Source organism: Lithobates pipiens, unplaced genomic scaffold (assembly GCF_037356315.1).
Source record: "Lithobates pipiens isolate NorthernLeopardFrog02 unplaced genomic scaffold, aLitPip1_a1.2 Scaffold_19, whole genome shotgun sequence".
Lineage (NCBI taxonomy): Eukaryota > Metazoa > Chordata > Amphibia > Anura > Ranidae > Lithobates > Lithobates pipiens.
In genome coordinates this window covers 391,574,231-391,588,523 of record NW_027507764.1, presented here as the reverse complement: position 1 = coordinate 391,588,523, position 14,293 = coordinate 391,574,231, and positions in this window count along the sequence as shown.

The following is a 14,293-nucleotide window of genomic DNA, read 5'->3' as shown; positions in this document are numbered from 1 at the left end:
AACCATTGTGAATGCCCCTGGGACAGTGATTATTACAGCTCTGACTCATCAATTATCCCAAATACACTACATCCATAGGATGTACAAATAAGGCATAATCACTGACTGAAATATATCAAAAGGAGTAACAGAAGTATACTCAACTCAACTGTTCATTGAAAGGGGAACTGAGATAATAAATCCTCTCAAAGGTCAATGTACCTGACAGGATGGTATACTCAGCCTTGGGCTGATGACAACACTAGGCTTTAAGCATGGAACCACTGCATTTACATGCTGCTAAGAGTCTAACATTAATTAATTAATTAAGTCTAACCTCTGCTAAGAGTCTAATTAATTGGCTGACAGGTTTTGCCAAATACTTATCTTGGACAGTGGTGTGGTGCATATACAGTGTATATATATATATATATATATATATATATATTTATGGTTCAGAGTCCTCTGACCGATACGGATAAGGATGACAAACAAGGTTAACATGTCTAGGTGTCTTTATGTGCATGAAATTATGTGTTTTTAAAAAATTTATGAATAAAGATATTGTTCTTTAAATTATGAGCTGTCATTATGTTTTAGTACAATACCTTATACCCTAGAAACAGTTTCTGAGATATGTACATCAGTTAAGTAAGGGAGGGGTAGAGCTCATATCCATATTTTGTCTTGGGTTTTATTTTTAATTTTTTTTTAAATATATGCAACCAAATGCTGATTCCAGTTTTTACTCTGTTTGATTAGTTGAGCTGTGGTCCTCACAAATTAGTAAAAGCAGGTCCTTAACAAAAGAAAAACATTTTTTTTTTTTTTTGCTAGTTTACACTAGCAGCAAGGGGGAACGGAATATAACCTATACCTGATATTGACCAAGGTATATTAAAATATACACAACCAAAGGCTTATCCCTGTTTGTTACTCCATTTAGTTGAGTTATGGTCCTCATAAGTTAGTAAAAGCCCTCTGACCGATACGGATAAGGATGACAAACAAGGTTAACATAAACTCGCTTACTTGAAATGGACCTGAAAGTGTGCCCTGGTCTAACGTACGGTATACCAAAATAAGGGGGCAAAAGATTCAGGTAGGGGTTGTGCTTTATTGTTTTTAGTTTTGTTACTGGGTGAGCTTGACAAAGGCCTGGGCCATCTCCACTTGTGGATTGGGTATGTAACGGGCAAAACAGGTGGACTTCCATCTGCCCAACTTCTTGATGACATGGTCCGGGACCCCTTGGCAGGAGGCTGTTGAGGCTGCTCCGATACAGAATGAATGTCCGGAGTAGTGAGTAGGATTGAGCTGAAGGATACGCAGGAGTATCCTGACATGTTCCATAAACCGGGCAGCGTTTAGAGGTTTAGTATGGAATGGCAGAAGCGGGCTCGTTTCTGGTTGATCGGCCAGAAGGGTCAACAAGCGGATGAGAGTGGCGACCGGGCACCAGCGGTTGTTGGTCTTATAGAAATGTATGTCCGTACCAGAGCCAAGCTGCTGCGTTTTGGAGACTGCTAAGTGTAACATGAAATGGTCTTCGTAATGGACCAGGTGGCGTTTGCACAGCATGCGTGCTGTGGGGCTGTTACAAGTAAACTCGCTTGGCTGTAAGAAGCCGTAGAAGGCCAGATGTATGGCTGCTTGTAAGATGACACTAGGGCGGAGACCAAAAGGTGATGTGGCCAGTATATCCGACATGTTTCTAAAAATATCTCCTGTGATAGGCAGCCGTCTGGTGCTGGCCACTGGCTGGCGCTTCTGGACGCCACGCATGATAGCCCGAACGGCGTGGTAAGAAAATAAGGAAGGTTCGTTAGGGTCCTGGAGGGACGTGAAATGTTGTACACAGGATAATGCCATCTCCGAGTGGCAGTAGGAAATGAAGGCCAGGACTTGCTTGACACGGGACGTCTCTGTGCTGTGACGTGTCATGAAGCGGTTAAAGGCCCTCCAGGCCGTTTGGTAGGCCTTGAGGGTATTACGTGAGAGGGAGAGATCGATGAGCTGGGTTGCCGCTAGGAGGTGTGGGGCTAGTCCAGGGTCAGCTGAGACCAGTCCGGGATAGCTGCTGATGTTGGTCCGGCTCCGGGCACCTGATCGAAAAATGAGACAAAGTTAAAGCGGGAGAGGACGTCCGCTGCCCGATTGAATTTACCGGGGGATAAAGGAACAGTGGATGTTGAACTGAAATAATAACGAGAGCTGAACCAGCCGATGTAGGAAGGACATCATCGCTAGAGACCTGGACCTGCCTTTATTAATGACCTCTGCAGTGGCTAAATTGTCTGTTGAAAAGGTCACAGTTTGACCCGACCAACTGCGGCCCCAAGTGTGTGCTGCAGCTACGATGGGGTATAATTCAAACAGGGAGGATGTTTCGGAGAAGCCAGGTATCACCAGTATCTGGAGAGGCCAGGGAGCTGCGAGCCAGAGGTGGCCAAAAATTGCCGCAAAGCCTGTGGAGGCCGCCGCGTCGGTCACCACCTGGGGTGAAAGGGAAGATACAGAGGGAATGAACAGGGACATGCCATTCCAAGACGATAGGAATCCCTCCCACATAGCGAGGTCCGCTATCGTCGAGGGATCAAGGCTGAGGACTTGCTCCGGGTCCTGTGTGAGGGACAGTAAGACCAATAGGCGTGACACAAAGGCGCGACCCTGAGGGATGATGCGCATGGCGAAATTCAACATGCCGAGTAGGGACTGCAGATGTCTCTTGGTGCAAGTTCTGGCACGGGTGAAGTCCCTCAGGACCACCCTGATGCGGGCCAGTTTATTAGGGGGGAGGCTGGCCTGCATTGTGTTGGTGTCTAGGTTAACCCCGAGAAAGGTGATGGACTGCGTTGGACCATCCACCTTGTGCTCGGCAATGGGAACGTTGAGGTTTCTGAAAACCACCCTTAACTTATCCAGATCTCCTGGCGGTGAGCCGGGTGGCTCGATCAGCAGGAAGTCATCCAGATAGTGTATGACTCCCCGACACCGGGCTACATGCAGCAAGATCCACGTGAGTGACTGCGCGAAAGTGTCAAAGAGCCAGGGGCTGCTTTTGGACCCGAATGTCAGTTTGGTGGCAAAATATCTGAGTTTATTTGAGAACTTGCCCTTGACAAGCCCAATAGGGCTGACTCTCCAGGTGTTGAATGGGGGCTGGGTGAAAGGGCCTATGATAAATTTCTGGTCTAACTCTGTCTGTAGGAGTTGATCAATGGCTCGTTCATCAATGGCTGCTGACCGCAGGTTCCTGCATTCGTGCGTGAGGTGAGGGAGAGAGATAAGTCCAGTGTGAAAGCCTTGAGTGAAGCCCTGAACAAGGTAGACGGATAGTGAGGGAGTGGGATGAGCTGTAAGGTAGATGCTGAGCCATGAGACGTCGACCCGGCTCAGTCAAGATTTCTTAAGCTGTTTGACTTCGCACATAAGCCTGGGATGAGCCCTATGACACTGCGTGCATATGTGGAGCAGCCTGCATTGACTAAAATTACATGACCCGCTATTGTAGTTGTTGCAGATTGCTGCACCTCCCATGGTCTTGACCGGGCGCCCAAATTTATCTATCTGCGGCAGGCGTGCCGGCGCCTGTGGGCCCTGAGCAGTACCTGAAGCAGAAGGATTGTCTGAGGGCCGGGCTGTCACTGAGTTAGCGCACCAGGTAGCGGTATGGGTAGCCGACTGGCAAATTGCACAGAGGGGAGACCGTAGACCCGCGAAGTGGCGGCAAAACAGCTCGGTACCCATGACGCTCCAGTCAGTAGGCGTCTGGAATTGGAAGAGCCTGGCGGCCGCTTTAGCGGTCAAGGAGCGGTGGTAGTCATAAAACGAAAAACCGCCGTATTTGTAACCTAGATCGACTATTGCATGGAGGTAGCGATCCAGCTCCTCCCTCCTGTTGGGGGAGGCTGAGCAGACGATATCCCTCAACATGCCAAAGGCCAACGTAAATTCGGTGACCGAAAGCTTTCTGTTAAGCCTGGGGTCTTTGGCCTTGAGGACCACTGACACGTCCCCCCATGTATAAGTCTTGTTCTCCGCAAGCTCGTGGATGGAGATGAGTAGAGAAGCCAGATTGACGTCCTTGCCCTCTAGGATGTCCTTCCTGATGCTGGCCGATACCAGATGAGAAGGGTACACAACTGACGTACACCCGGTGATACCTGTGAGTGGGCTAGACACTGCCTGGGCTGCTGGTACTGGAGGAGAAACGGGCGGGCGGGTCTCGAGGAGGGCCACCCGATTCTGGACCTCTGACATAGAGGTCGCCAGGGAAGATACCAGGGTATGCAGTTGCGAAATTGAGGAGGCGATAGAACCCAGGGAGGCCTGCTGGGTACTAGCTTCTGCCACAGCTGGGGGAGGAAAGAGGAGCCTGAAAAGCTCGGCTTTTCTGGCTGTTGCCGGAAAGGGTACACCTCTGCGCCTCAGCTCAGCTGTCAGTCTGGGAATGGTCCATGCTCTGGGGGACCGCTGGCTGCCACTCTCTGAGACTGGAGATGGAGATAATGGGGCTGTGAGATCCTCACTGCCGGCCCGGGACATGGTGGCGTAATCCAGGCCTAGGCGAGCCTACTTGTCCTCGGGTTTGGGTTTTCTTCTAAGCGGAACCTACATAAGGGTGACATGGATTACAAGACTCGTTGGTGACTCCTGAAGAAATACATACTTAATGAGAAGGACGCTTCCGCTCATGTGCGTTTCCTTCATAGATGTTTTTTTTTTTTCTTACCTAAGGAGGCACCGTCCGACCAGGTGCAGGGTGGACCTACTGAAACTCGACTGACCTGAGAACATGAAGGTGAAGTTTGTTTGAGAGTTCAATACCTAAACAGAGATGGCTAGCTAAATAGTGACTTCATGGAGGTGAGATTTTGAAATGGAAATGAAATGAAATGAAATGAAATGAGACAAACAAACAAATGAAATGTTGCCTTTTGAATGAAACGCCTACCATGACAGAGATGCAATTTGGTCGCGTCGCAGATGCAACTGACAGCGAACCGAACTCTGGAGCATGTATTGAAATTGAGGCAATCTTAGTGAAATGAGGCCGATGAGCAAGGCCCCCCGGCTGGAATCAAAACATTGAAGAAACAACTGGATTCAAACCGGGAAGCGGTACGTGACAGTGAAATGAGTGAATCTGCCATGACAGAGGTCCGGATCGCCATGCCGCAATCTTGCGACCGAGCACGAAACGGGTTCTGGAGCATGTACTGAAATGAGGCCTGTCCTAGGGCACGCCGAGACGAATTTGGTACACAGGTGTGACTATTCATACCAGAGCGTGATAGGTGAGATGAAATGATACCCATGACAAAGACAAAAATCAGAGGGCGAGCCCATGAAATGAAAAAATGAATCCTGTCTTTGGAGCATGTACTGAAATGAGGCGTAAACAGCTGGGCACACCGGAACAAATCGGTGCATCAATAAATGCAACAGGATTCGAATCGGAGCGTGATAAGTGACAGAAATGACATGCCATGACAGAGACAAGAATCAACGACTGGACTGATGGTTGTAACAAAGAATCCGTCTCTGGAGCATGTACTGAAATGAGGCGTAAACAGCTGGGCACACCGGAACGAATCGGTGCATCAATGAATGCGACAGGATTCGAATCGGAGCGTAATAAGTGACAGAAATTATATGCCATGACAAAGACTGGAATCAGGGACTGTGCCTGAACCTGCGAGTGACTCCGTCTCTGGAGCATGTACAGAAATGAGGCTGAAAACTGGGGCACTTCGAAGCGAATCGGTGCATTGGGGATGCGACAAGATTCGAACCGGAGCGCGGTAAGTGACAGAAATGAGCGAATGCTTTGAAATGATATGAAATGATTTGAAATGATTCGGAAATGACATGAAATCATTTGAAATGATTCAAAATGACATCAAAATGATTGAAATGATTCGAAATGACATGAAATAATTGAAATGATTCAAACGAAAAATGATTGAAATGATTCAAATTATATGAAATGATACGAAATGATTTTGGAATGACCCGACAAGGTTTGAAACGACTCGTAACGATTTGAAATGATTCGAAATGAATTTGATCCGGACTGCTTGACTTTGACATGACGAGCAGTCGGCTGTGATTTCGAAATGATTCGAAATGATTCGAACGATTCGAATACTTTAAGAAATGATTGGAGAGTCGTTCGACTAGAAATGTAAAGCCTACGAAATGAAGTGCCATGTCATGAATAGTAGTGACATGAGGTAACAAGTACGGGTGACATGATTTTAAAACGTTCGTGAAATGTAAAGTGAGAGGTTCGTGAGTTAAGGATATCATGTTTAAGTGACATAGAAAAACATGAAATGAAAAATGGGTGCCGAAGCCCTACCTGCGACAGCCGGCCCAGATGCGTTGTATGACAATGGCAATTTCTTTGAGTATGCGACACTCAGACGGGGAAAACACACGAACGCTTATGAAGACAAGACAACTGACAACACGGACACGATCGGGACTAACAAACACGGGAACTCACGAACACAACTCACTGCGTATGGTCTCGAACAGTCGGCCCTTGATCTCTGACGTATCAGGTATCGCGCACAGGAACCGACAAGGAAGACAGGCGAACGGGCTGGTTATATACCCCTCCGGGCTCCTCCCATAATTCCAGGCCACCATACTGGCCTTCATATATATATATATATATATATATATATATATATATATATATATGTGCTATAATGATATATATATTTTGGTACAAACTACAAACGATGTTTGGATATTTAGGTGATATGTGGGCAGCTGGCTGGCGGTTTTTAATCACACTGTGTATGTCTAGGTGTCTTTATGTGCATGAAATTATGTGTTTTTTAAAAATTAAAGAATAAAGATATTGTTCTTTAAATTAGGAGCTGTCATTATGTTTTAGTACAATACCTTATACCCTAGAAACAGTTTCTGAGATATGTACATCAGTTAAGTAAGGGAGGGGTAGAGCTCATATCCATATTTTGTCTTGGGTTTTATTTTTAATTTTTTTTTAAATATATGCAACCAAATGCTGATTCCATTTTTTACTCTGTTTGATTAGTTGAGCTGTGGTCCTCACAAATTAGTAAAAGCAAGTCCTTAACAAAAGAAAAACATTTTTTTTTTTTTTTGCTAGTTTACACTAGCAGCAAGGGGGAACGGAATATAACCTATACCTGATATTGACCAAGGTATATTAAAATATACACAACCAAAGGCTTATCCCTGTTTGTTACTCCATTTAGTTGAGTTATGGTCCTCATAAGTTAGTAAAAGCAGTTTTTCTCTTTAATATTTTATCCTAACATTATTACTCAAGCTTGTTATCAAACACAGCGATGATTAAACTCTGTGCTCTATTCATTAGTAATTTTGGAGGATTGTTACTAATTAATTTTATGTTCATATGCTAGATATATGAGGTATAATAAAATGAATACAGTCTTTACAAATGCAAACAAACATTAACCTCCTAATAAAACAATTTTTCTCTGTATGTCCGTCAGCTGTCTATCTATCTATCTATCTATCTATCTATCTATCTATCTATCTATCTATCTATCTATCTATCTATCTATCTATCTATATATCTATCTATCTTTTGCACAGAATTTAGATTACTACTTTTATTTGTATTTCTGTTTCTCTTTCTAGAGCAATCTCTTTTTTCAACTATTAGTCTTCACGTGCTACATTCCCCTTTCCAGCTTTACATTTATATTTTTCGTTCTGCTCAATAAAACTTGTCAAATATATTATTACTCTTATCCTTGGAGAGTTTTCTTATCTCATAATATGGCTCTCATACATCATTGCCCTTTCAGTATTTCTATGAAAGCTGGCAAATTTCTTCTCAATTTTTCTGAGATGGGACTTAGACCATAAGATATATGTCATGAAGTAGAGAAAATGCTTTTTTTTCTTCACCTGCATGGAGATATTGCTTCTTATAATGCCTTTCATCTCCCCAAGTATTCTCTGGCCAAGCTTGGATTTCGCCTTAATGTTTTCCATCTAACTTCTTACTAATAAGTATATGTGTACTAGGTATCTTGTTCTCTTGCTCTTTCCTTTCAGAGTTTGTCATTTGTTCATTCTCTTTCGCAATTCCATGACTTGCTATTCACTTTCCATCTCAGCTGTGACATTTGTAGTTTTCGTTTTTTTTTCATGTACATCACAAGGTTAAGTCTATTTTTAGAGGCTGTGCTGGTTATTCAATGTTTATAGATACCACTTTATAAATATAATATTTTTCATTTTCCAAACAGTAGAATTCCTTTTTTTTTGTCTTAGCTTAGCATAATTAAAACAATTTATTTAATGTTCCTAAAAAAATATTAAAGCAACAGAGTAAAAAAATAATAATTCTGGTGCAAATTGGAGCACCTCTTCCCAACAGTTAATCCCATTGCCTTGCTACTTAATCTCTCCACTTTGTTGCCATCCTGCACTTACCTGTCCCACAGCAGTAAAGTAGTGAAACTTATTTTGGACATAGAATTACATGTTGTGCAATTTGGACATGTATAACATCTTGGTCTAGGGTCTGGTACAGCAATGTTTCTCAACTCCAGCCCTCAAGTAACTGCAACAGGTCATATTTTTAGGCTTTCCATTATTTTGCACAGGTGATTTGATCAGTTTCACTGCCTTAGTAATTACCACAGCCGTTTCATCAGAGGGAAATTCTGAAAACATGACCTGTTGGGGGTACTTGAGGACTAGAGTTGGGAAACATTGTGGTACAGTATCCATGATTTGTGTGTTTGTGTACTATTGGAGGCTGTAACAAAATCAGGCAGATGAATATATTTTGAAGACTTCTATAATAATTAATTCATAATTTACATTACCAAAGGCCCTGTGACCTGTGTTACATAGGCAAGTTGATCACTCATTTGCAAGAATGTCCAAGAAACTATAAGCCCTTGTACACACGGTCGGACATTCCAACGAAGGAGGGGAGGGTTACAATGAGCGGAAGTTCCACTTTAGGGTGGAGCTCCGCTTTAATGCAGTTGCCCAGCTTGAACACGTACATGATATTACTGACTAGTAGGGATGGGCCGAACATCCCCCACCCACCCAGTTCAGTTCGCACCAGAACATCCTGAACAGGGAAAAAGTTCTAGTGAATATGCAAACTCTATTAACCCCCCTGGCGGTGTTCCCGAGTCTGGCTCGGGGTGGAAGTTTTGTATCAAAAGCGGTAACCTCGAGCCAGACTCGGGACTGCATCGCTGAATGCAGGAGAAGGTTTACTTACCTTCTCCCCTGGATCCAGTGATGTCCCCGCACTGTACGAGCGGCTCATCCTCCACTCGATTCATCACGGAGCCGATCTCCATTCCCTGTGAGCGTTGCGACGTGCGGGGACGGAGATCGGCGCCAAATTCAAAAAGTGCAACATCACTTCCGGACCTCTTCCGGAATCTGACGGATTTGGTTGCCGGAATGTCCGAACGTGTGTATGGGGGCTTAGTCTGTCTGCAAAGTGGCCCATCTGTGTGATGTATAGAACATGCTGTAGCAATAATGACATTTCTAAAGGAAAAAAAAATCATTTAAACTTGCTCGCAGCCGTAATATATTGCATTACAGAATTTTTTTTTTTTTTTTTAAATGTCGTGGAGTCCCCCCCCTCGACCATATCAGGCCCTTTGGGTCTGGTATGGATTTTATAAAAAATAAATAAAAAAAATTAAATTGGTGTGGAGTCCCCCCAAAATCCATACCAGACCCTTATCCAAACATGCAGTTGGTAGGTTATAGAAAGGGGGGAGCTGAAGGGCCACCAACAGCCTCCTCAGATCCTCCTATCTCACTTTCACCCCCTTGCTCTCTCACCCCTCGCCCTCTCTATTTATCATTTCCCCTCTCTCTCACCTCTCTCTCTCCCTTTCTCACTGTCTCTTACACCCCTCTCTCCCCCCACCCCCCTCTCTCTCTCACTCCTTCTTAGCCCCCTCTCTTTAACCCCCTTACCCCCCTCATCTTCCGCACCCATCCTCTCTCTCACTCCCTCTCTCCCCCTTCTCTCTCTCTCTCTTTCACCACCTTTTTCTATCACCCCCTCTCTCTCACACACCTCTTTCTCACCCTCTCTCCCACCCTCTCTCCCTTTCTCAGCCCCCTCTCTCACCCCTGCTCTCTCTCATCTCTCTTTTTCTCACTTCCCCCTTTCTCTCACCCCACCTATCTCTCTCTCCCCTACCCTCTTTCTCTCTCAGCTCCCTCCTTATCTCCCCCACCCCCCTCTCTCTCACCCCCTATCTCTCACCCTCCCCTCTCTCTCACCCCCTCTCTCACCTGCAGGCAGGGGGAACCAAGTGGACACTGACTGACAGGTGATTGCAAATTAGTGTTACTGATTTTAACCCACAAGCACTGCCACTGATCCTATCCACCAGAACTGCCACTCACCACACTCCCACCTCCACCACTGCCACTGATCACTTTAACCCCTCAGCACTGCTACTGATCACATCCTCCCCCCACTTCCCAAGCACTGTCATTGATCACCCTCCCCCAACACTGCCACTGATTCCCCCCACCCAGATGCCATTTATTGTATGTCTCAGAGCAGAAAGTGAAATTGCATGTGAGCAGGGGGCTGAGGGGAGGGCAAGAAAATGTTTGCCCAGGGTCCAAACAATATTAAAGATGGTCCTGGTCCTGGCCCCCTGTCAGTCCTTTACTGGGGATTGGATGAGGCCCACATAAATATTCCAACCAGCTCCTCCTAACCTCCACCCACTATGTCTAGAACATTCTCCAATGTCCCAGAAAATAGGGGGAGGCACAAGAGAGAGGCTGCTTGGATGACTTATCAAGCCCTGACTCACTGACTTAGCCATCAGCCACTGGATGTACCTACTCTAACATCTAGCACACAGACTAGAGGGTGCCACATAAGTAATGTTGTAAAAATAAATGCTTTTTAGTTAAACTTCAGCTTTAAAAAGCTGTTATTTGTATTATGATGTAGTTTTATAATTTAACAAGTGTGTCTGTATTTATGCCTCTATCTACTATAAAAAAAAGTTTTTATTGCTTTTCAAAAAAAAAGTTAATACAGAAAGGAGAAAAATAATGACATTGGCCATTTTAGAAGCAATACTTATATATTTACATACTTATTAGACAAGAGTAATGAAATCTACAGAGTAAGAAATCCATCCCTATCCAGGGAAACTAGAGACAAGTGTTAGTGGGTTGGCGAGACTACCCTCCACCCCCGACACCCCTAATGGGAACAAACGGTGTCTTGGGGCAGCTTGAGATACTGCTAACATTCAACACTCCTAGATAGATACGTGCTGGCCTCCAAGATGCCTCCTCCCCAACTTACCCGTTATTTATGATAGGTAATAAGGAGATACCCATATGTTGAGCCCATGGCTCCCATATCGCATACAAATTTTTAGTTGCATCTAGGATAGTGATGACTATTTTTTCCTGAGCCATTATCCATGAGATCTTTCTTTTAGTTGTTAGGATGGATACATTGGGTTGCTTCCAGGCCTTAGCTATGGTAATTTTGCTCCTAGCAGAATATAGAGGATTTGTTTCTGGGTATATTTGGGGATTTTCGGGATGGGACAATTGAGCAGAGCTACAGATGGGGTCTTCAAGACTGAGTGGCCAGTGACTTTGCAGATGAGGTGAATTTTTTTTACAAGACCCCCTAATTTTCAGATACTCCCACCAAATATGAATCATCGTGCCAAATATATGACATCCCCTGAAGCATAATGGGGAAGAGGAAGGAAAGATGGCAGCTAGTCTTGTAGGGACCAGGTACCATCTTGTGAGGACCTTGAGCTTGGCTTCTACTAGAGAGGAGAGAAGACTAGAAATTCCTTTGAAGGATCTGGAGAAGGATTCGTGTCAGTCTTCCAAATCCCGGTCCTCTTGAATACCTGTCTCCCATGCATCCATGTATGGTAGTTTAGTGGTTTGCCTTGCAAGTGACAAAGAGATTATGAATATGCCACCTGGATATGCCACCTCTTTGCCCAGTGACTTGGCCACACCAACACTCGTAGTCTGTGAAAAATGGAGGATTGGATTTGTTTTTCCAAAGTGAGTATAAAAAGTGTGGAATTTGGTGAAACCTACATTTTCCAGAATTAGGGAGTTCCAAATTGTTCATTCAGTGTTTGAGAGTAAGCGGTCCTGTGCAGGAAAAAAAAAATGTCCAATGTGATAAATACTCTTGTCAAGCCACCATTTAAAGGATCTGATGTCCATGCCTGGGTTGAATTGGGGGATTGTGGAAAATATGAGCTTGTGGTTGGATTTCTGAGATCAAGGAAGGCCGATTTCTAAAACTATCCCACAGGGATAGAGAGTGGGACAAAGCGAGGGATAAAATAGGGTGTCAAGTCTTTGGGGGACACCAAAGGAGAAAGTCCAATATGAATGTCAGTGTAGCTTGTCTCTCTATGAGCACCCAATCAGGCTTCTGCAGTCTAGAATAAGCAGTGGACAGTTGTGCCAGCCTTGCTGCTTGATAATACCACATGAGATTTGGAAGACCCAGCCCATCTTGGGATATGAGGCTAATAGGATGCATTGCGAGAATCGATATCCCATCTTGCCCCAAATAAATGTAATTTATTTTCCCTGAAAGGACCTGATATGATCTCTTCTAATTGGGACTGGGAGTGAAAGAAATAGGTATAGCAGTCTGGGGAGCAGAGTCACCTTGAGGGGATTAATTCTACCCAACCAAGATAATTTGAACAACGTCCAAGTCTTAAGGTCAGATTCAAGTTTGTGGAACATGGGAGAGGGTAGTTTGCCTGGTATAGTTGTTCTAACTTGGAGGTCTGGATGATGTCATCTCCCTCTGTAATCAGATTGATATTCGCTTTCAGGAGAGCACCCTAGAGAAAATGCGTCAGTACTCCATGGTCTTTAGCCAGCCCGAGCTCCCCTCTGCTCGATGCATGGAGCATCCCTCGCCATCTGTGGAACCTATGCAGCTCCCTCCCAGGCTCCCCTCTTCTCTCCTCAATGCATGGAGCATCCCTCACCAGCTTTGGAACCTGTGCAGCTGGACTGGACTAGGTTACCCCCTGAAGTGCGTATTAGGCGCAGAACATTGGGATTGTGTTTCTACTCTGAATTGAGAGGTCATTTTCAGGACACCTGCTTTCTCTATCCAGGAAATACGGGTCTAATACATCTGGAAGGTGGCTTATTGGACCCAGGAAAATCACCTTCATTATCCCGTCTCCTTTCTGTGCTCCTCCATGTCAGTGCTTCCCCTCATGCAGTTGCGGTCTACCTGGATTTCTGAGCCGCTGGAAATTTCATGAACTGGGGAACTGGGGCTTCCATGAAAATTCCTCTTTCACTTTTTACTATTCCTCTCGTGTTCTCGGTAATTGATGGCACTGTTCTTCCTGGGGGGGGGGGGGTACCATCCACCTCCTGACCCTCCCTGTCAAGATGTCTATAGGGGTACTCCATCAGGAGTGGATTTCATTTCTCGTGCTACCTGACGACTCAACCCCCATTGTACTGGGCCTTCCTTGGTTACAGATCTATTCACCGCACATTGATTGGACTATTGGGCAGACCTTGACCTGGGGTCCCTCATGTTTCTCATCCTGCCCACTCAAGGTTACCCCAAAGGAGAGAATTCCTGTAGCCACCACAACAGTATCTCCTGCTCTTCCTGCTGCATATACCGAGTTCCGGGATGTATTCTGCAAAAAATTGGCTGAGACACTTCTTCCTCACAGGCCTTTTGACTGTGCCATTAACCTTGTTCCTGGAGCAACCCTACCCAGGGACCAGATCTATCCCTTGTCCATTCCGGGGACCCAGGCCATGTCTGAGTATGTTGTGGAGAATCTAAAGAGAGGGTTCATTCGGAAATCCTCATCCCCAACCGGAGCAGGGTTCTTTTTTGTAGCCAAGAAGCATGGGACCTTGAGACCCTGCATTGACTATCAAGATTTAAATGCTCTGACGATTAAAAACTGATACCCCTTACCCTTAATACAGGAACTATTCGACAGATTGAAAGGTGCCTCCATTTTCACTAAGTTGGATTTCAGGGGTGCATACAATTTGATCTGGATACAGAGGGATGATGGATGGAAAATGACATTTAACACTAGAGATGGGCATTATGAATACTTGGTTATGCCCTTTGGTCTGTGTAATGTCCCAGCTGTGTTACAAAAATTTGTCAATGTGATCTTCAGGGATCTGCTTTATTATTATTATTATTATTATTATTATTATACACTATTTATATAACGCCAACAGTTTACGCAGC